The 24,939-nt window shown below is 37.4% G+C and overlaps 1 long non-coding RNA gene across 2 annotated transcripts in view; it reads right to left on the reverse strand.

The window, feature by feature from the left end:
- Positions 1–24,939, reverse strand: part of LOC141573285 (uncharacterized) — a 411,281-nt gene that overhangs the window by 169,043 nt on the left and 217,299 nt on the right. For both annotated transcript variants that reach the window (XR_012503341.1, XR_012503340.1), the window contains exon 7: positions 11,357–11,447. This is a non-coding gene — a long non-coding RNA (uncharacterized LOC141573285). The remainder of the gene's footprint in view (positions 1–11,356; positions 11,448–24,939) is intronic.

The raw sequence follows: 24,939 nt of genomic DNA on the forward strand, positions 1-24,939 counted from the left end.
ATGACTCACTATTATTCTAGGTGAACTGAGCACAGGGAAGCCATCAATCTTCAGAATGCAAAGCTATCTGAGCTACCCAGGAGGCTGATGCCTACTTCGGAACACAATGGCATTTCTACTAAGATCTAGTCGATGCTTCTGTACCGCTCCTTCCATCTTCCTTTATTCTTCAATTCTTGTCATCCTTGAGTGTATCAGAAAAGCCCTCATGCAAAACAAAATTTTTAAATACATAGCACTTTAATTATTTTATTTAACTCACTATAAATAATTCCTGAAATATGAAATTAATTTTTAAGAAGTGAAAAATGCAAATATAGAAATATATTACATCTGAAACAGTCACAGTTCTGACATGAAGAAAGTACTAAGTGTTTGTTGAATGGCTGAATATTAATTTGTTGTGAAATCAGCTGAGCCCTTCATACAGCCTTTAAAAAGTAAATACAGATAAATTTCCCTAAACTTGTCTGATATTTAAATGCTTTATCTGTTTGTTTGCATGAGAAAAAAGAAGATAATGAGTGTGACATTTGTTATCTCCAAATAAGCTAGATTTGTAGGGCACATTAATTTTGAAAATTAACCCCAAGGTAGCTGCCACCAGGAGGCCCCATTGAGGGCCGCAATAAAAACCTAACTTTCTGAGCCTTTCTCCATACAAGTTTAACGGAGGGACACATGAAACTATGCTATCCAGTTGTAGGGTATGATTTTTCTCCCCAGAAAATAAACATCTCTAATTAGCAAAATGTCAAAATAAATGTATCCAAAACGTCAATATCTACATTTACATCTTACATTAAGAAAATACCATCTGAAGCAAAATATTAAGAAAAACTAACATCAGGGTTGAAAGAGCTGTCATGTTAAGTCTCTACTAGAGCTGTCTAGGGCAGGTGATAAACCAGCATCACCGGGGCTCCCAGGAGCTCCACGCTTGTTCCTCCTGTCTAAATTCTCCTTTCCAACTATCCCTGCCCAGACCCACCCTGCACACTGACTCCTGGCTCTGTTCTTAGGACTGTCCCCAGGGTGCGTGATATGTGTAGAGGTCTGTCAGTTCAGCCTGCTCCAAACGTCTGTAAATCCAGCATTCTGTCACCCAACCAGGCACCAATGAGGCTCCTGCTTGACAGCTCATCTCTTTGCAACGTGGGCTTTATCTGCTTCAGGGCTCCAACTAGTCCCTGTGCTGGTGAAGATGCTTGTGAGTCACCGTGACACCTGGAGAATCAAATCTATGTTAAATTTCACCTGGCCAAAACTAAGCAAGGGGTCTGTAAAGACCACACCACCAAATGCCTTTCCTTTTCCTGGAGCTTCCTCTTCCGTAGGGCCTCAAAGACCGGATAGAGCCAGTGTTCCTCTCACTTGTAATGAATTATTAACCTTTCTCCTTTTATCAACCTCTCCTGCCTGCCTGATCAGTGCTACAACTTGGTTATTCAACATTCAGGAAACGTCAAAGGGTAGTGGGTTTTGACTCTAGAACTTTTAAGATGTTTGAACATCGGTACATTTTTAACATTTAACACCTTAAACATAAAAACATACTTTGCTACAATGGTTTTCCCCCGGTAGGAGAGGGCTTCATCTGATAGACAAGCAAAAGAGCTCACACCCAGAGAACATGCTGGGGTTCCGTCACAGAAAGCACTTGAAGCTTAGAGACGCTCTTACTTGTCTTGCAGCTGAAATTTAAGTGTTTTACCCCAAATCAGGCAGCAAGTTACATCTGGTCTCCTATTATAGTAGTTCTGTGTCTTTTCTATTACACAAGTTTAACCTCTCCATAGTCTATTATTAGTTTTTGCTCAAAGAAAAATAAGTGCTTAAGCTCTCTGGTACAAAAGCCTGTCTCACAATTGCATTCGTTTTACAGTCTGGCAAAGCAGATAAACAAGTGCTAGAAGGAAGAGCATCTGCGGGCGAAGCTCTAAGAGAGTCCTAGTCTTGAGTTTCTCGTGCCCTCACATTTAGTACTTGGCCATTTATTTGATAATCTTGGCCTCCTCTTCCTGGTGGAGTGTTACACTAGGTTATCTCTAAGGAGCATCTCAATTATAACATCCTGTTGCTCTACTCTTTGGCATGTACCTTTACAATGAAAGCAAACTATGCATTAAAGTTACGTTAACTTTTTTCCTACTACTACCTTATCTAGTGTGAGTTGGGCGAAAGCTTATTCTGTACCTTTTTACTTAAAGAGTTGGACTTCTCTGTGGCCCACTAAGGAACTGCAATATGTCATATGCGTTGAATAAATACATGTTGATAAAAGAGAGGAAGGAGTAAAGAAAGAGAAAGAGGAATGGAGAAAAGTAAGCAAACAAGTAGTTTTTCTCTCCAAAATTGCGAGCATCTCCAATCCACCTAAATCATGAGGCAGACTAAATTATGATCTGTCCCTGGAAACTAACAACCTTTACAATTTGTTTTCATTGGCGCAGAAAAGCCCCCATCTTCTTCCTAGTATTTCTTTTCTCTCTCTAACTTATGGGAGGAATGTTTTCCTTCCAATACTGGTCTCCTCTGTGCTCTTAAGCCCTGCAGTTATTCAGTATAATTGACTGCATGACAACTTGCAATAGAAGTAATGTTAGGTCAGCAATCCAAGTCACATATCAAACTAAGAAGGTATTATGGGACAAATCACATTTTAATCAGTCGGAGCTTAGATAAATGCAGGAGTATTGATAGCATTTATGGTTTGTATAACAGCCTGTGGTGTGACAGAGCGATAGCACTTTGAAATACAGCCAGTGAATGTTAATTAAAGGTAAATCATAATGGAACTCCTGTGGTATTACATGATGTCCATGTGAATTCTCTAATAATTTATAATGCTTGATGTGATCCCACACCGTGTGACAAGAAGTGTGATTATTTGTAGCTCTGCTTGATCTGCAGCATAAAATTTACTTTGGACGCAATGGGATGTGTTGCTAATACACACCCCGTACAGGAGTATTCCTTCTGCAGAGGCGTTTCAAGTCTCCCAGAATCAAGATACAGCATCGAGTGCTCAACTGGAACATAATTGTACAGCGACTAAACATTATCTCACAGGAAATACATAAATACATTATTTCCAGGAAATAATAAGTGGAAAGTAGTTTCTTAATTGCTGGTTCATAGCTGCCTGGTCTCAGATGCCATGATTTTGAGTCCCTAATACTCTGCTCTTAAACTAATTGCATCCTTGACATCTAATTGTTCTGTTCCCACCCTGACAGCCACACTGTTCTTTCAAGTGCTTCCTGGGGAGGTGTGAGAGGGAAGGGGAAAGAAGAGGCTTATAATAGCAGACTGAAAAATTTAAGGATACTTAGCCCCACTCCCAAAATTTCTCAAAGCCTTTAAATTCCAAGAGTAGAAGAAGCATGCTACACTTTAATGATACGTTTCCTCCACGTTATTAAAGTGCTCCCACCAGTGTTATGTTAGGTGACTGACAAATGAGTCAAACGATGCTAAAAAATGCTAATTGGATTCAACTGGCCTTCGTTTTTTTCTAATTTGTACCCACAAGTCAACTCTTGTTAATCTCCTTGTAAATATCAGTTGCAAAAATATGAGAAGCAAACGAATAGTCTTCAAAAAAAATGATGCATCCTTTTTCCAGAATCATCTTTCCGTTTCCCTGCCCATTATCCATACATTGAAATTGGAGCTACAGAGTGAGGGGCAGAGAATTTCAGCTGGAGTGAAGGACTTCATTTGCCTCTTTCTATGCAAAACCAACAGACCCTTAGCCTGTGGGAAAAAAATACAAATTTCTTCCTTTTGAAAATATCGCAGAAGCAGCTGCTCCTCAGCTATTTTGAGTGGATTTTCTGAGAACAGCTTGTAGCTGCAATATTGTATATGGTGGATGGTTGGCAAGAGCCTAGTTGTGGGAGGGGAATAAGTAAAACTGAAAACCAGTGCAAGCTCTGGTAACTGACAAACTGATGGGGGTCGGGGATGGAGAACAAGGCCACGCCCCACAGGGGAAAGAAATGGATGGGAAGACAAAATTAACCCAGTGGCAGAAGGGTTAGCCTTTTTTATTTATTTAAATCAAGCTTAACACTTTTGCTTTGTTAACACAATTTTAAGTGAGAAAAGGCAGAGGTTAGTGTTAAAGACAACAGAGAGAATCCAAAAGAATAAAGGAAGAGAAATAAATTCAAATGTAGATGAAATTCCAGGCTGCTGCAAGGCAACAGGTAACAGCCAGCTCACACTTGTGCTGGGCTGGACAGCTCAACAGAGGGGCTTGCATATTTGTCCCACAGTGGCTTGCACATTATAACTCTGGCTTAAGGCTAAGGAGTCTTTAGGTCCCTGCTTTGGATCACAGTTACTAATCCTCGTGTACAACAAAGAAGCATGGTTAACCTGTGGGTCCTGAGACAGGAGCCAGAGTGTCATCAGAAGAGCATCGGTATCTGAGGTCAAGCTGAGAAGACAGAGCCTCTCAGGACCCATGTTCTTAGTAATCAAAGGGGGTCAAAGCAGCAGTTACTTTGGGACCTTGAGATGCTAGAAAACACACTCACACAGCCTGAAGTCTTATTCCCCAAATCCTCTGTATTTTTATTCAAGCCCCTCACTCTCCAGACTATAGATACTTACCATTCCAACACCTCAAGTCTAGCTCTGACCTGAAACCTCCCATAAAGAGGTCTCTGTGTGCATAATAGTTTCACCTTCTTTTGCTCCAAAAACTTAGAAATAATCAACCATTCTGAATGATTCACACAGGATCTCTATTTTTGATATCTGTGTCTGATTAACTCCCCATCACTACCCTTAACTGTAGCTTTAACCACATATAGAAACTTAATTTAAAAAAAAAATCACAGATTGATAAGTCATATAAGGCAAACAGAAAAGTCCAGTTTTTTGAACATTTTGAAACAGCTCCGTAAAATACAGCCCCAAATAACGCATTTACTAACACTAGAGAAGTTGTTCTTAGTGAGTCTGTTGTGATCTCCAGTGCTCTGGAAATCCGAAAGGGTGTTTTGGTTATCGCAATGACTGGAGTTGCTCCTGGACTTTAATGTAGAAGGGTCAGGGATACAGATGTCCTGAAGTTCACTTACAGTCCTGCACGGCTGAAGAATTGTCCTGCATTCTCCCAGGCTTTCAGATCTCTCACAGGACATTCTTAGAGATGAAATCCCTGTTTATAATTTCCTAAATCTATGCAGACCTCCATTTTAATTATAAATATAAGATACTTTTTCACATGGGTTTAATATACATTGATTGTTCTAAGAATACAACTACACATAAATAGAGATTGTATTTTCTTTGGCCTTTCTTTACCAGGAGTTGGCTAACATTCTGTAAAACCACAACTGGGAAATGGCATTCGTGCAATCTGAGTTGCAATACAATGCACCCATATCAGCCTGCATCTGCAGCTGTCACATTCATGGTGATTCCACAGGTAGGTCCAAACACCTGCCTACTTTATTAGCTCTCCCAGCGTAGCCATTTCCAAGCATTTGCACCTTGGAAATGCATCTTTCCTTTCCCTGCATAGAAACTCACTAGACCAATGACAGATGTATCCTTTACTGAATGGGGATTTTCTTCTTATCATGCAATTACCACAAGGCAAAGGACCTATTTCTTGGACCTCCATGAGTGGGCCATGCCTGTGCAGCTCTGAGCAGAACCCTTAACTCTGTCAACTTGGTCCAATGTCCACTCTGTCCTTTGTCACTCTGACCCTTATAAATAGGTTCTTTCACTTTTCTCTTGTGTTTTGCTTTTCCCTCCTCAAGTTCTGACGGATAATTCTTCTGGAATTTAGTAATTTAACACTTTTTATGTCTACCAGTTAAGTGATACTTTCCCCCTCCCCCTAAAGAACTCCCTTCCCAGTCAGTATATAATTCTTGCTTTTGGATGATAGAACTATCCAAATCAAAATAAAGTGTTTTCTTTTTTTCTTCAATAGGGTGGATATATTGGCACAAAGACTCAAAGGTCTAGCCCTCATAGCAAATACGTTCCTATAGTAGAAATGTGTGCATTAGACATCATCGCCATTAAAACCAGCCAATTACCTTCCCTTCTTCCGACTGAATTGGTTCTAAGTGACTTGTTATATTTTGGTGTCTATACAGAATTTCTTACTGAGGCGAAATTGAACTGATCAATTGGCACACGTTTCTTGTACTCCTTGCACTTATATTATTTATTACAAATCAATAAATTGACATTATTTTTATGCAAATCTTTTGTGACTTTAGTTTCCCTATTTCATTCCCTGGATCCAAATAATTCTGGGTATGCTAGCAAAATAAAATTCATGGATAAGCAAAATTGAGAACTAGTTCATAGGTTGAGTATTCACCTACAAAACTATGTAAACAACTGACCTCCAAAGGAAGAGCATCAAACTGCACAGAGACATGCTGTAATGCAAGAGGCTTGAAACCCAAACTTTAGAGTAAGAAATACTTGGAATGTAATCCATGCCTAGACATTTATTATTGTGTGACACTGAAAAATGTTACTGAGATGGTTCCTAAGACTCATTTTAAATGCTTAACACACATGTACATGCCCAGATACACATTAACTGAGTATTTGCTATTTTAAATTTGTAGATGGCACATGCATCCTGCTGTTCGCACTAATAGGAATGGGCTCTATTATAAAAGAAATGGCCCTGGTTCTTAGAGCTAAGGGAATGTCTAAGCAAAGGATCTATAACAAGGGCTTATTCTTTGGATATTATTCCACCAGCTCTCATGCTGTCCTGTGATGTCAACTACTACTATGGGGGGGAAAAAACAATGCTAAATTGGTTTCCTTATTATTGAAGCACAGTCAATAGCTGATTTCATTGCCACTCCCTCCTTCTTGCTTTCTAGCAATTAGACTAGTAATTGTATGACATGCTAGGATTTACCCATCCCATGAATATGGTGCCCACAGGACATTTCCGAGTAGCAGCCACTATACTTCCCCAGTTTTTTAGTTTAGAAACTGTAAAAGTGACCCCTACAGAAAGATCCACCATAACCACAGGGGTGACTAGAGCTAGGGAACAGTGCTTTATAGCCACATGCTTATGATAATGTTCATTTTTGTCACATTTTCATTGTGGCAACTTTTCAAAGATGATTCATGTAAGATGAATAGCAAGTTTCTTATAAATTGTATTAATTTGCTACCTTCAGAAATCTAAGGATCTAGCCTAATTTGCCAGATTTTAAGAAAACTTCCAAAGAATGATACATGAGTTCCTATATTTCAATTGGGTGAGAATATATGGAACTCATGATATTCTGTGGTAGTATTATTGGTATGCTATTGAATTATTATATATATTTGGGCCATAATTTACCAGGTTTGAGAGACTGTGAGGATGCAGGGGGTAATATGTACTTTGAAATATGTGGCATTAACACCGGTCTGGAATAGGGGGCATACACAAAAGAACTTCATGATGTTTGGCATGTGAAGCCACACCCCCAAGCCAGGGACACACTGCCTTACTTGGGATGGTTGTTTACCAGAGACGGACTCTTTCTCTTGCCCCAACCAAGCAACAAGTAACAAGTAACAGTGAAGTATTGCTGAAAGAGTTGCAAAAGCAGAGACACTACTGGCACAGCACAAAGAGGAGACCTAAAGCTGACAATGAGAGCGATATTGAGAAAAGTTCTCTGGCAGCCCATGACAAGTCATATTGGAGCCCGAGGCAAAGGGAAAACTATGTGTCTCTAAACACACTCATCAAAGTATCTTCTCATACTTTTAACCAAGTGAAAAGTGGGTGAAAGTTCTGCAATAAATACACATAATTATTTATAAAGCCCAAGTTGCCCGTTGAGTTTGCTCACCATGGTCAACTTCCTAACCCACCCAATAAGAGAGGCAATGCCTGAGAACCACAGGGTGTTCCCATTGACAGAAGGTCGTAAAACAAATAACACCAACCTGTCTTTATCTTAAAGTTTGATATTTGTTTATCACGGATTTTTTAATTAATTAGTTTTTTAAAATACTGAATTAAAATATTATTTATCTTGATGACTGAGTTTTTAACATCCCCTTAAATTTTGCACATAGTCAAGTGTCTCACATCTCACCCTAACCCCAGTCCTACCCTCTGGCAAACCAGCCCCCATCCTAAACATATCTCTAGAAAATTTTGAAATCTATGGTTTACCTAGAGTACGGCAGCAATCACAAATCTCAAACCTAGCTCAGCGCCTCACTATATTGACTCAAATATCCACCTAAAGGCCTAAAAGAAGGAAAAGAGTGCTTATTTCCAGCTAGGGCAACAAGACAAAACAAAACAAACAAAGAAGAAAAACAATTTACTTCAGACTCAAATGCCCTATATATTTGCTTTCGGCAAAATTACAAGCCATAAAAAAAGAAAAAAAATTGCCATAAAAAAAGAAAAAAAAACCCAAGGAAAACTACATACTGGTAACACAGACGAGGCAATTAATAGAACCAGACACATATGACAGAAATGCTGGAATGCTGAGGCATGGAAGGTACACTAACTATGTAAATATGTTAAAGTCTCCAATGGCAAAGGTAGGCGACATGCAGGATCAGATGGGTAATTTTAGAAGAAATGAACACTGTTAGAAAACATCAAGAGGAACTATAGAAAGTGAAAAACGCAATAACAAGGATAAAGAAAATCACACAGCTGAGAAAGAAAAAAATCAGTAAATATTAAGATAAGTCAACAGAAATTACCTAAACTGAAGTACAGAGAGAAAATACTTAAGAAAAATAAACAATAATAGAAAAAAAAATAGGACAGAGCATTCAAGAATTATAAGGCAATATCAGATAGTCTAACATAAATGTAATTAGAGTCTCAGAATGAGAAGAAAGGATGGGGCAGAAAAAATATTTGAAGAAATAATGGCTAATAATTTTTCAAATTAAATTACAGATAACAATCTACAGATGCAAGAATCACAAAGAACAAACAGGATAAGTATCAAAAAACACACAAAAAACACTTATAAACTTAGTCATATCTTATTAGCAGTCAGTAACAAAAAACATGTTACATACACAGGAATTAAGATAATATTTACATTAGACTTTTTAATCAGAAACCATTTAAGCCAGGAGACAACAGAAAAATATATTCAATGAGCTGAAAAGGAAAACAAAACAAAACTTTCCAGCCATAATTCTATATTTATCAAAATATATTTTATAATTGAAAGACTTTCTGAAACAAACAAAACTCTAGAAATTTTATTGCCAGCAGATCTGTACCATAAGAAATATTAAGGAAAGCTATTCTGTAAGAAGGAATAAATCAGACAGAAAATAGGATCTACAAAAAGAAAAGTAATACAAAGGAAATGGAATAAAGAGGGTAGAATATCTTCTCTTAATATTTAATTGCTCTGAAATATAAATGATTTGTCTAAAGCAAAAATAGTAGCTATTTATTACATGCTTATGGCATATGTAAATATAAAATGCTCTATGATAAAAACACAAAGAATGTGTTTGTATGCTTGGTTTGGTCTGTTCACTTATATTCATATATTACACATGAATCAGTATAATATTATTGGAAAATAAACTCTGAGTAATTAAAGATGTATATTACAACCCAAAGGACAACTAAAAATTTTACAAGAGGTATAAATAATAACTCAACATTGTAGATAAAAGGAAATCAGAAAAAAATTCTATTATCCTTTAAGAAGTTACAAAAAGAGAGGGAAAACAGTAACAGAAAGTAGAAGGAACAATTAGAAAAACAAGTACAGGATGGCAGATTTTTAACCCAACCACATCATTAAACAAATTAAACATAAACAGTCTAAACACACCATTTGAAAGATATAGAATGTCAGATGGGATACAGTGACTGAAGTGTATGATATGCTGTCTACAATAAACTCACTTTAAACATAAAGACATATGTCAGTAATAAAAAGCATTCAAAACATTCACTAAGACAGACCATACTCTGTGCCATAATACAAAATTCACCCAATTTAAAAGAATAGAAATCAGATACAGTATGCTCAGACCATACGTGAAATAAATGAGAAACAAATAAAAATATATCTAAAAATCCCCCAAATACTTGAAAATTAGAAAACACATTTCTAAATAATCCCTGGTTCAAAAGGGAAGTATTAAAGGGAAATTTAAAAAATATTTTTAACTAAGTGAAAATAAAAATGCAACATAGCACTTGTGGGAGAGAGCTAGAGAAGTGCTTAGAAGGAAACATAGCAATAAATACATAATTTAGAAAAGAAAGCAGATCGTAAATCAGTGATTTAATAAGACATCTTAGAAACAACAAAAAGAATAAATTAAATCCCAAACAAGAAGGAAAGAAATAATAAACATAAACAAAAATCAATGCAACTAAGAGCATAATGACAATAGAAAAAAATTAATAAAACCAAAAGCTATTTCTTTGAAAATTTCAAATTGATAAACTTCTAGGCAGACTAGCCAAGGGAAAAAAAAAAAGAAGCTAATCACCAATATCAGGCTAATAAAAGAGATACTACTATAGAGCCTTTGGGAAAAATATTTGCAAATTACATATCTTATAAAGTACTCATATTCAGATTACATAAATACTCTCAAAACTCAACACTAAGAGAGCAATCTATTTAGAAAATCGGCAAAAGATTTTAACAGTCATTTTGCCAAAGAAGATGTATAAATGAAAAATAAGCAGATGAAGAGATAATCAACAATATTAGTCAATAGGAAAATACAATATAAACTCAAAAGAAATGCCATTCTATACCAACTACAATAGCCAAAGAATTGTAAAAGCAACAAAACAAAACAAAACAACGAGTACTGGGGAAGATACGGAGTAACTGGAACTCTCACACATTGCTGGGAAGAATGCTAAATGAATGAAGCACTTTGTAGGAAACATCCTGGCATTTTCTTGTAAAGTTAAATATGTACTTACCATGTGACCCACCAATCTTAATCCAAGTTACTTATACATGAACAATGAAAATTTATATTAACCAAAATCCTGTATTAGAATGTTTATGGAGGCTTTATTCATAATTAGCAAAAGCTGAAAATTATCAAAATTTTCTTAAACCTGTGAAGGGGTAAACAAACTGTGGTACATCCATACAATGGTACACTACTCAGCAGTAAAAGGAACAAACTTATTATACTTGTGACAACATAGATGGCTCTCAAATGTACTGTGCTGAATGAAAGAATTCATACCCCTGTCTCCGTCTTCATAATTTGTCAAGACCTCTAGGTTTTGCTTAAGGTCTCTCAGCTTGAAATGTGATTCAGTAAATGCATCAAGACAGAAAGCTAGAATGATTGTATGACTCACCTCACTTTTCCCCCTTCTGATGGGAACTATGACTGTTCACTTCTTGCACTCCAATATTTGAATGCCGTTATTTCTTACTTTGTTCAGTTTTCTGAAAGAAAGGAAAATTCAACCCTGATTTCTTCATCGTGGCTAGAAACGAAAGTATACACTTTAATTATCATATTAAAGTAAACAGGTCCATTATACTTTAGTACAATATTTACATTAACAGTAAAACACAGGATAAGATTTCAAAGATATTTAATGGTCATGGTTATTATTGTCCTATGTGAGCTACTGGAATGGAAAGGTTGAGGTATCAATTATGCAGATTAGTTTAGCCTAAAAGCAAGGAAAAGAAATGGTACACAGACCAGCAAGGTGATTTTACTATCTCTTTATATTGACATAGTTTCAAATGTACAGAAATGGTACAAGGATAATACAAAGACCATGTTTATCTGTATTACTTTTCTAAGCAGGGTAAACGAATCACTACAAATTTAACAGCTTAAAACAACACATATGTATTATCTCAATATTTATATGAATCAGGAGTCCAGGAATAGCTTGGCTGAGTCATGACCTCTTCTGAGGTCATGTTCCCCCTGGAGCTTATCATCTTCTGCCCTCACAAGGTTGTTGGCAGAATTCAGTTTCTTTCAGCTAAAGAACTGAGCTCCGGTTTTCTTGATGGCTGTCAGCTGAAGGCCACTCTCAGCTCCAAGAGGTCACTCACCATTCCTTGTCAAATGCTTTCTCAGACCCTGTCATACACGACAACTTACTGCATCAAAGCCAGGGGAAAGATGTCCCAAACATTTACATCTTCTTTTAAAGGGCTCGTCTGTTTAGATCACACCTAACCAGGACAATCCTCCTTTGATTAACTTACAGGTAACTGACTTGGGGTCTTAACTGCATATGCAAAATCTTTTCACCTTGGCCAAGTAGCATAATCTAATCATGGAGTGACATCCTCACAGTCACAGGTCCCACTCACACTCAAGGACAGGGAAGTATCCAGAACACGCACAGTAGGGGGTGGGAATCTCGGGAGCCATTATAGAATCCACCTATGGCAATACCCTTCACACAGTTCTCCGGTTGAAACATTTCGCCACATTTACATTTGCCTTCATTGCAAAGAGATTGTGAGAGATTTGAGGCATGGGTTACTGCAAAAATTGGCAGGCCAGGCAGAGTAATAAAGTGAAAAGTTCTCAGAATACAGGCAACATCATATTCTGGGTGTTTAGATACCAAAAGAGAATGAGGGATTGTAACAGAGATGTATCTTCCATTTCACCAGTTTCCATTCAGTTGAGAAGACATTTTGGATGTATTCCTTCATACTGCCTAAATCTGAAAGAAATGTGCACTCTAAAATAAAATTAATTTTGGAGAAAAAAATGTACATGAGAGAGATTTTAATGTAAACAAATTTATGTGAATCAAAATATACTTTATATTTGGGATAACTTTTTGTTCCTTACAGTTAGCCCCTATATTAAAAAAAATCAGACATTTCATTAAAAGATGACATAAAATCTCTGAGATAAGAGGGAGCAACATTACAGAAAATTGGGAAAATGAAATCTAGAATGTACACCAAGAGTCAAATAAGTTAATGTATCAAAACTTGTCACCCTGAAGTTGGTGCAGTCAACCAATGTTATCTGTAAGTGGCAAAAGGAAGATGCAGAGTGCAAAGGAAGTAAACGGTGGAAATGAAAAATTGTGGCTTTAGGACTCAATCATGATTTTGAACCTGCTTTCCACTTACAAATGTTTGTGCCTTTTGGCAGGTTATCTAGCCTTTCTGAGTCTCAGTTTCATCGTGTTTAACATATATACATTTAGCAGGATTAAATGAGATTATGAATTTTAAGGGCCTGTACACAGAAGGCACTCAGTGAATTACACTACCGTTGATAGCTCGTAGGCCTACTGGGGGAATGTAACTTTGTAGCCATAATTTTTAAAATAATAGCAGAAAAAGTAATCAACAGGATTTGAGGCTTAAGTAAGAAATCTGTAGGTATGATATTGATATAACCAGTGTATTATTAATTCCAATCAAGACTTCCAATGCACAGACAAAAGTGATGTTTGTGTACTGATTCTAGGACATATGACGGAATCTGTGAACAGCTGATCCAATTGCAAGCACTAGTAGGTTAAATACCGGAAAAAATGTTTCCAACTGATAAAGATATTCTCAGATCAAATACTATTTCTATGAAAAACTGTGCGAAGTAGTAAGAAATGAGGCATAAAAGAGAAGCTAATAAACTTGCATCGTTATTTATGAAAGAATCAAGAAATGATGTGAGATAATGTCAAGAATGAGAGGAAAACCTGCCCAACTATATGGACTTAACAAATATCGGTGTACAATACAAGAATTACTACAAAGAAAGAATAGTTGTGCAGTTAGAATGATTGTCACACCATCTCTCACACTGAGGCAACCTCACTTAGCTACAAAGAAGCAATTTCATAAAATAGAAAAGTAGAACTTAATTGTTGCAATGCTAATTAAAACATCACAGTGATGGGAAATGACTGTTATTTTGATTGAAGTCTTGCTAGGGCTTCCTATCATTTTCATGAATATAAAAATATAATCCCAGTTTTGTAGCAAGATAATTAAAACACTGAATATTCAGTCAAAATTTGCTCAAACCTGATGCCTCAAAAAGCTGAGTAATAGTTAAGTCTTCCTGAAATATAGATGTTCTAAAAAAAAATCTTTGCCAGCAGGATATCAGTTGTACTGATGTACCAAACAAGTGCATTATTTGGTGATGGCAAACAGGAAAATTGTATGAATTATAGCAGAAGTAAAACCTCAGTATTTTCAAAGGCTTTAACAGTAATATCAACATGCAACTATACTAGGAGATAGCTGTGAGCCTTGCCGGGAGAGAGGACTGAAGTAGAATATTTACCCAGAAAAAATGGCTCACGAGGGCCCCTCAGACACTAAAGCGTGTGATTTACCCACGAGTATTCATAAACCTTTTAAGATGTTGACGCTCCGATTGAAAAAAAAAATCATTGGGCACATTTAGAGGATGAATTAAAGTATTTTTCAAATAATTTATGATGTAATGAGGGAGAGGAAAACTTTTTATCTAAATGAATATTCATTACTGTAGGATTTTTTAAAGCTCTATACTAAAATTTAGCTAGTTTCTCCAAAATTTAGGTTTGGTTTGAAGTAATGACAAATGAAATCAGGCTGACTCATCTTTCATGTTTCTCCATCTGTCCTTTTTCTTTAGACCTGACGCCTATACCTGGATGCCTGCAATCCTGGGAGTTAACCTGGCAGTCATTAGCACATGGTTTTTGAAGACAGATGCACAGATGAATCACTTAAGGCAGAAATAGATCATGAGGAGAGAAGCTGACCCCGAAATGAACCCCCAAAGACTGCCAACTTTTCTGCTAGGGAAGAAGGTGTCAACAAAAAATATCTGTGAAAGAGTAGCCAAAAAGGTCTGTGGAAAGCCAGGAAATAAAATGTGGAAAACAGACTAAAATATAAAAATATAAATATTTTGGAAAAATATCCATAGGATTTGATAACATAGACATCTTTGGTTGTATCTGCAAGAACAGTGAGATATTGGTGAGGTACTGGATGCAGAAACCAGACTGAAGTGTTGACAGGTGAAACACTTGAGAAAAATTGAGAACATATACGAGCACAACTCATTTCGGGGGATATAACTGAAGGAGAGGTTCAAGGAAGTGGAAGCAGCATGACAGGGACAGAGTTGTGCAGAGAATATGCTGATCAGCATTGTCAGTTATTACACACATAGGGACGAAACGCAGTTTATAGCTGATTTCCTCGACAAGGGTAATTTCAGTGGAGAGTTGAAGATATCAAGCTGCCAGGGGCTATAATAAAAGGTTAGCCATGATTTGAAGATATATGTCAGTTACCAATTTGCTGCCGCTCAGCTTCACACCTTTCAATATATACTTTGTAATAAACAACAGCATTTCTTTAAATATACCTCCTTTAAAGTGAGAATGATGCTGAACTTTCTCAGGAAAAGGCACTGGAGGGACATTGAAAAAGGAAAGGGCTCTCCTACAAGTTTTTTCAGGATCCAAAGGTGGCTATGTGGGTGTGGGGACAGCCAGTGAAGCCCGCCCCCGCCACGGGCTCAGAACGTGGTCCCTCTGAGGCCTTGTAGCCGCCACCTAGTGATAAGCTTTCTGCGGCCCACTCTTCTTAATGGGAAGGGACATTCCTATGCGCTCTGAGGGCCTCCTGCCATCGCTGGCTCCGGAGCTCCCATTGCTTGCTGCTCATTATCTACGCCACCAATCGCTGTGACCTGCTCCCCGCCTGCACTCTGCAGAATGAGTGTGCTAGTGTTCTACTGCAACGGTAATACATAACCACAAACTTAGTGACTTAAAACATAAAATTTTCATCTTAAAGCTCTGCAGGCTGTCAAGGTGTCAACAAGGTGGATTCCTTCTGGAGGCTTTGGATAAGAATCTGTTTCTTTGATTTTTTTTTTTTTTTCAGCTTCTAGCAGCTGTTCATGTTCCTTGGCTCATGGTCTCCTCCACATTCAAAGTCAGTCATATAGCATCTCTCTGACCATTCTTCTGTAGCCATGTCTCTCTCTGGTTACAGGTGAGAAAGGTTCTTCACTCCTAAGGACCCAAGTGACTACACTGAGCCCACCCAGATAATCCAGGATAATCTCTCCATCTCAGGGTTCTTAATTCAATCACATCTTCGAAGTTCCTTTCACCACGGATGGTAACATATTCACAGGTTTGGGGATTAGAATATGCACATCTTTGAGGGGTCATTGTTCTGCTAATCATAGTGGATTCCTGCTATCCCAGAAACTCCAGACCAACTCTAGCCTGGCTACATCTGCAAACTTCTCCGCTACTTAATGGGCTAAATGACACCTTCTCCAATTAAGTCTGAAACCCCTTCCAACTTGTCCTTTCTTGGGGACTCTCCCTTAGTCCCAGGGAACCATACAGAGTTTTATTTTATTCTACATCTTACTTTGATCATAGTCAGTACTTCTTTATATTAAACTTACCCTGCTTAGCCTCCTGTGTGGCTTCTATCTCCTGATTTGGAACTGGACTGCAATATCACTTATCTGAATATATTTTCCAAAAGTAATCTATATGTGGAAAGAGAATGCTAAAACTAAAATAGGAGAGATGGAAGAAGAATCAAGGGTATTGGTTTTAGCTTAGTTTGTTTTGGCTTGAGGAAAAAAATATCAGCATTCTACTAAGTTGAAGAAAAGAATCAATACAGAAACAGAATGAAGTTACTAGAAAGAGAAAGTCTTGAAGATAGGAGAAGCTGGAATCTATTCTTAAAGTTGAAAACACTGATTATCAACCATGGAAAGCTTCTGTAAAATTTCCATTTCTAAGCCCTCTCCTCATTTTGTCTTAATTGGTCTTGATTTAATTAAGGATTCTAATTTAATTGGTCTTGGGTAAAGCCCAAGCATTGGTTTCTTTGATGGCTAGCAGTAGAGAGGCAAGAATGGGGTAGCTATAGGCGAATGTGTAGACACAGAGGGCTTCAATGTTAATGAGGTCCCCTATGATTACCTTGGCTGTTTCTGAGAAATTCAAGGTAATACTGCATGTTGACAGAGAGGTAAAAATTGTGAAAAGGGCTTTGGGCATTTGCTGACAACCACTAAGACAACCTACTACATACACACTTATGGATTGAAGAGACAAGTAGTGCTTAATAATACGGATTCAAAGAAGCGTGAAACATAGTTCCAGGCCTCTTAAGTAACTTGCTCTTTAGTTGGGAGAATGGACAAAATAGTAAACACATGAATAATAATGCCAAGTAGAATGTGTTCAGTTGATAAGATATCGTAGAGGCAATGAAAAAAACTGGAGATTAGAAGGGATAAAGGATATTGGTTGTGTGATGGGCAAAGATTTTAAGACGTGGAATTTAATATGCGGGCTTTGAAAGAAATATAGAAAGGATGGAAGCGAACATTCTTGATACTGAGATGGACGTGAACCCCATTTCAGAGTTTATGAGCAGATTAGCTTAGCTAGAGCAGAAGATTTAGAGAGAATAGTGAGAGAGGTTGAATATATTATTTGGGCCAGATGTAGTTTTTACACAAGAGCTAGATGCAACATATTAAGAGAGGCCGTAGATACTACACAAAGGAATTTAAGCTTTATTTTGTGGGTGATGAAAAGCCACTGAAGTGGCATCTTCTGCACCCTCCTCCCCGCCTCCTGCAACACTCTAGTCAGTATTGACGGTGTGCTGAAAATTGCTGGGGCTGACTCACCGCGGGGTCCCAGCGACACGAGGCATGGTTATGAGTGCATGATTAACCAGAACGTGTTGCTGAATACCAAATGTATACTTCAGAATACCACAGGGCAAGACACAATGTAAACACGTTAGCATAGTTAAAGGCGACAGTAGTGAGGAGAATGTTTTGGAATATCACGTAAGTCTTCCCCTTCTTGTATAGTGTCTATCTTGCTCTTTAGCTTCACGTGAGGTTTTGTTTTCCTCTTTCAATTATTTCACATAAAATAGATCCATGAAATGTGCTATCCTCCAAAAAGGAAAATGGATTCAGCCGAAGCAGTGAAGTTAGTGTAGCCATCACCAGGCTTTCAGAAATCCCTAACGGCTTTTTACATCCAATCTTAAGAGAGAACTCTCGATTTCCATATTAAGAACAAAGCTTGGAGGGTTGCCCAAAGAATCAACACTGAAACAGGAGCGGGAGTGCAGGAAGTTGTTTATGTTATTTGAGAGAAAGATCAAACCCATGAGAAACAGGAGATTCCTCTGGAACTGTGATTGGGGGTTAGTTGAAATGGAGTTAAGAGACAAATAGATTTGACATGGAAGAGTCATGATTACCACCAAGACTTTAAATTCCAGTTGGGATGGAATAAAAACATCCAGAGAAGTTTGGGTGAAGACAGATGTACTTCTTCTCCAGGTCTAGATTAGGAGAACCAGAAGGTTTTCAGAGGAATTCTAAATTTGAAGCAATACACACAACACAATATGAAAATGAAAGAAGAGGGATGGCTGGTTAAGGTTCTGGGTCAGGGGTGAGCCTGGAAACAAGAGTTACTTCTGTGGTTCTGTTTACACCAAAGCAGTAATCTAAACTCCAGGGTATGCTTGCCTCTGAGAGTACACATATATTTTCCAAGGGTAATAGTTTTTAAAGGTTTAAGTAAAATTCATATTCAGATGCTTGACTTCCAAATGTACCCCTTTCAAAACTGTACTTGCATGAGAACTCACCAAGAACTCACTCCTTATCTTTTTACAATAATCCTTCTTCCAGTTTACAAAACACGAACATACTCTCTGGTACACTGCACCAGTTGTAAAAACTTATGGGACACAAAACAAAGAGACAATTTGAATGACTGGCAATTCCTGCTGAGAAAGTAAATACCTCTAATAACAGGGTTAAAAAGATTCATTTGTAAATCAGATGGTTGTCCAGTCTTTATGTTCAAAAATTCAGGTGGAATCTATAGAGTTGTCAACTGTTAGATTACTAAAAACACTCCTGATTAAAGATCACTTTGTGAAATTTGACGCATAACCAGGGCAGACCTAAAACTATTGAACGGCACTGCTGTAATAAAACCACTGTTATTTCCATAGAATGTGAAGTCTTGTATGTGGACAAGATTTCTGAACACTTACATTTGCAAACACTTTCATTTTTTAAATTTATTTTCATTGTTTAAAGCATTTAATTGGCACCAAAACAATGCTCATCTCTGCAATATAGAAAATATCATCTCTATGAAATAAAGAGCAGATGATAATAATTTTCATGGTAGTAATTAAATAGCATTAATTGAGCTCCTGCTGTTTGGGACTGTGCTAAGTCCTTCCTAATGGTTCCATGAGGCAGTACTATCATCATACTTATTTTTTTCTATTTTTAAAATTGAAGTATAATTGACACCCGACATTATATTATTTTCAGGGGTGCGACATAATGATCTGATATTTGTATACACTGCAAAGTGATCACCACTATAAATCTAGTTAACATCCATCAATGTACAGTTACAAATTTTTTTTTAACAACAAATTTTAGGATTTACTCTCTTAGCAACTTTCAAATATACAATACAGTATTATTAACTATAGTCACCAAGCTGTACATTACATCCTTGTTATTAATTCAATTTATTTTATAACTGAAAGTTTGTACTTTTTGATCCCCTTCACCCATTTTTCCCACCCTCCACATTCCCTACCCCTGCCCTTGGCAACCACCTATCGGTTCTCTGTGACTGTGTGTGTAAATATGTACATAGATTCCACATATAAGTGAGATCATATGGTATTTGTTTTTCTGTCTAACTTACTTCACTTAGCATAATGCCTTCAAGGTCCATCCATGTTGTCACAAATGGCAAGATTTCATTCTTTTTTATGGCTGATTATTATTTTCTTTACCCGTTTACCCATCGATGGACACTTAGATTGCTTCTATGTCTGGGCTACTGTAAATTCTGCCATAATGAACATGGAGGTATAGATACCTTTTTAAATTAGTTTTTGCATTTTCTTCAGATAAATACCCAGAAGTGGGATTGCTGGATCATATGGTAGTTCTATTCTTAATTTTTTGAAGAATCTCCATACAGTTTTCCACTGTGGCTGCACCAATTTACATTCCCACCAACAGTGCACAAGGGTTCCCTTTTCTCCACATTCTCCCCAACACTCATTAATTCTTGTATTTTTTTAAATGAATAGAATTATTAGAATTGTTTCATTCAATAATATATAACAGTCATCCATAAATTCTTAAAATAATTGGAAAAAGCCTCCTTTTTATTATGGAATAGATTTTAAATAAAATTTTACCTAAATTTTGTAACATACTTGTTTTTTTTTTTAGATTAACTAGGTGCCAATAACAATGGAATTGATAAACATGAAGAAACACTTTTTATCATTTGGAGCTTATGGTCACAGAAACAAAAAAATTAATTTTATTTTATAGAAAAGTATGGTAGAGTGAATCAAACAGATTTTCCTACACTAATGTTGCATAAAAAGCAATGCAAACCCTCAGTATCATACAGAAATAAGCATATATTTGTTCATTCATCTGGAGCAGCTGGAAGTTACATGACAAAGGATGGGTAAAGGGTTAGTACCATTTTTGCCATCTAGCATTAAAAGCATTAAAAGATATAAGAACAAATTCTAAAGGGAAAGTCAAATACAAATATAAACTACAGAGGTAAAGGTCCAAGATAGAATTTGCGACCTTTGAAAGAAGAGTTTGTTCAATGTTTTTAATATGGATGATGGTATCAAGTCACTATGAATTTGATTGCACTGGATTCACTTCCAAAAGTGATGCAGCAGTTCTATTTTTAAACGTCAATATTTGCAACATAGTAAATGTCTATCCTTTGCAAGTATTTAAATTTATGATGAAACTAAACAAAAAAATGTGTGAGTAGTGAATAGATTTTCAAAGTTCTTTTAGGGAGTATGTGAGCAAAATAAATTGAATTCCACTGATAATGAATTTCCAGGACCAAGGAGAGTATGGAATTTCTGAGAGACTATGGATGGCAAGAGATCTGAGTCAGATCAAAGTTCATCATCTTTGGGAACTTCACAGTAAGAGGTGATGATGACAGCAGCGCACACAGGACACCTGAGGTAGAGTGCAGCCCAACCTGTTCTGGGTAAAGACTTGCACGCAAGGCTTCCATGTCCTATGGAGAGTCTTTATACTAAAAAAACCAAAAACAAACAAACAAAAAAACCCCAAAACAAACAAACAAAAAAAACTCCAGGCCTTATGGCATAGCTAGAAATCCAATACCAGGAATTCCCAAATTAGGCCTACGGTCTGGGTATACAATTCATAGAGTAACTATAGGATTAAGGCTTAAGATAGGAAGCAGATAATCTTGTGTCACAGATTGGTATCAAAGATACACAGAAAGAGGTCTCATCACGAAACCATATCCTCTTTAAGGCTGAGGATTATAACTTGTATCATTTGCTAAATTACATACCAAAGTTCAAACCAGTTCACTTCAGCCAACACAAGACAGGAAAGGCATTAAACAAACAACCAGGTCACACAACAGTGGATAACAATGACAAAGCTGATGGCTAGAAACCTGAAGGAACAGCATCTCGACCAGAGGATAGTGTGAAGACCAGATACACAGCCACCCCTCCCTGTGCCGGGAGATTTTATTAGATTCTCCCTGCATCCAGGCAGCGTCTTGGGAAGGAGGAGGGGCAAAGGAGATTCCTCGAGAAGTGGGTTACCTTCTGAGTTATGATTCACAAAAGATTATTAAAGCAGAAGAGATGAAGATATTTTAATTAAAAAGATTAAGTGGTTCCTGACAACCACATGAATGTGTGCTTGAGAGCAAGATGTAATCCATTATAGGAAAATTCATGCTCTATGCTTTGTATGTCTAAGTTGTGGTGTCCTTATATTGACTTGAATACAAATAACGATAAAATTTATGAATACAAATACTCATGTACATTATAAAATGCCAAGCACAATTAAATAGCCTATTTTACATAATTAGAGATTTTAAGATTAATCATATAGTATCTCCTCTCATATCATTTAAAATATTTGAATATTTGATAAAAACAAAAGAATATGTGTGTTGACTCAAGGGAATAGTATTAATGTAAAACAATTTAGAAAGAAATATAATTGGAAGGGGTAAAAATCACCCACCCAGATAAGAAATTTCTTATCAAATCATGATAATCTGTAACGCCTAGATTGTGAAACTCTCTCATCTACTCATTTTATGAATGTCTAGTGTCTAGCTCTGATGGAAAAACTAAATTACACGAGTATCAAGATTTGGTCTTGCCTGAAGCAAGCAAATTAACTAAATGATTTCTCAATTTTCCTTCCACGTCCTATGATTTAATGAGGTTGTGCAAAAGATGACTAAACACAAAATGTGAGGAAATGCTGTCAGCGTTGAGTGTTTCCCCTTAGAGATGTGAGCGGCTTCAGAGCCTTGATAGTAAAAGAAGTGTGACCTTTTATTGAAGGACTGAGACTCATTACATGTATTCATGAGGTATTTACCAAAACCCATTAAAGCAATTGCTTTGGTCTCTTTCTTCTGAGGTCAGGAAAAGAGGACAGAGTATTTTCTAGGACTGGCTTCAAGAAGGGACCCAGGAATGGATACGCTGGGATAAATGACTAAAGGGTCCGTGTCAGTCACAATCCAGTTAAGAGACAGAAATCATAATAGCTCTTTTAACAGAGAGGGTTTAATACACAGAATTCCGTCAGTATTAAGAAGTATTACCTGAAAAGGCAAAAAAAAAAACCCCACTGAGATAGGACGGAGGTAGCTCTGCACGAAGCAGCTGCACACCCACACTGAGAGGGGGTCCTGGAGAGGGGCTCCAAGGAGATAAAAACTAGATCTTTCCAGAGGGGATGGTGGCAGGCTGGTGCCCATGTCTCTGAGGTTGCTTTTGTGAGTCTTACGTGAATTCCAAAATGGAGTTAATTGCTGCTTCTCCAAAGAACTGCTGCTGTTGGGGTGAAGCAGTAAGACTGCAGGAACTGGGGAGATGTTTAAGGTGGTAAGTTTGCAGCTAGGAGATAAATAGGGCCTAGAGTTCTAATGCTCAGCATGGTGGTTACAGACACAATACTGTAACATAATCTTCAAAACTGCTAAGAGACTAGATCTTAATTGTTCCCATCACACAAAAAGAAATGATAATTATGTGACATGATAGGGTGTTAGCTAACCCTACAGAGGTAATCATATTGCAATACATAAATGTATCAAATCAATTTGTTGTATACCTGAAATTCATACAGTGTTACACATTAATTATACCTCCGTAAAAATACATTTTAAAAAACAGGAAATAAACAGGAACAAATCTCTTCTTCCCTTTCCAGCTTTGCTGCCTCCCTCCAGCACCCCGACTGGCAGTCTTGCAAGGGCATCCTCGTCCAGAGGATCATTCTGATTGTTGAGGTGGGATGTAATGAGAAAAATAACCACCATGAAGCCTTCCAGAAGCTGACAGTCCAGCCCAAAACTTAACCCAAGTGTTAAGTATACCTTCTGCAGAGCTGTGCTGTGACATCTGGACATTGCTCTCCTTAGAAATAACCTGGTACTCATCTGGAAAACCCGAGAGGGCATATATACTGGATTTTGTGCTGATAATCTTCTTCACTTTTCCCTACTGTTCACACCACAAAACCGCATGCCAGATAAGGTTATAATTAAAATGAAGATCCAAGCAATGAATAAGCAATGAATGAGAAAGTATGCTTTAAGAAGATACAAAGACATTCTTTCCAGACTTATGAAGACATTGGAAATTAAAGGACTAAGACCTTTCTCAAAATCACAAAACTAAAGGATGACAGAATTACAGGACCACAATCCACTGACCCTTAAACCATTGTGAACTTCACTATACATTGTCACTGCCCTAATATCAACATAAAGAATTCAAGTGTTACCATGAGGCATGCTGGGTCCAAGTCAGAATTATTCCTTAAAATAAGGCACAATCTAAACTGGATGCTGCTATGAAGTGGGTCATTTCCATTTCCATTTGGCCCCACACCATGGCCAAAGAAGGCCTAGTTAGTAAGAGCACATCAGCTGCTGCCCTTCCCAGAATATGCTTCACTCTGATTCAATTAGTAAAATTGACTTGAAGAAGGTATGTTATCAAATGCCATTTTCAGGATACACAGGGGAACTTTTAATTTGTTTAACAGAACTATCACCAGGTTCTAGAATGCCAGGCACTGGGGAGGTGCTGAATTAATACCGTGAAAAGGACATAGTCCCTAACACCAAGAAATTCACATTCTAATCGAGTTGCCACATCAGATGAAGATGACCTGAAAAGTACCAACTGTTATATCAAGATGGACATAAAATGCCATGAAATGGGAAATGGAGGCTATAAGAGATATGTGTCATCCTTACACAGGGACCAACTCATCTCTGCTCATCTCATTTTTTCCAGTTGTCATGTTGCAGAAAAATGTGTTATAGCTCAGTGTTACAGCTCAGTTGTGAAAGCAACCTGGATCCGGGAGAGAGACCAAGCAGCACTCGGAGAGTTGGAAAACTCAGGTTTATTACCAGCAGGCCCAGAGAGGAGTTAACACTCCAAGCTCTGGACCCCGTCTGTAGGTTTACACAGGCCTTTATAGGCTGCCAGTTTTACACTTTGCAACATCATATGCAAATGAAGTATAACAGAAGTTGACCAACTAGGAACAAGCTTTGTAGCAATAGACCAATCAGGAGTGAGAAATAACCAATCAGGAGTGAGCTCCATGCAAATGAAGTACTACAAATCGACCAATCGGAAGTTAGGGAAGTGACCAATCAGAAGTGAGAGTAATAATCAGGAGTGAAAGAAATAACCAATCAGAAGTGAGCTCAGGGAACCAATAGAATTTTAGGGGTAAGTAAGCTGTTTCAGAGGCAAAAAGTGAGATAGAGCCTCTCGGCTAGGGAAC

This window comes from Camelus bactrianus, chromosome 30 (genome assembly GCF_048773025.1).
Source record: "Camelus bactrianus isolate YW-2024 breed Bactrian camel chromosome 30, ASM4877302v1, whole genome shotgun sequence".
NCBI lineage: Eukaryota > Metazoa > Chordata > Mammalia > Artiodactyla > Camelidae > Camelus > Camelus bactrianus.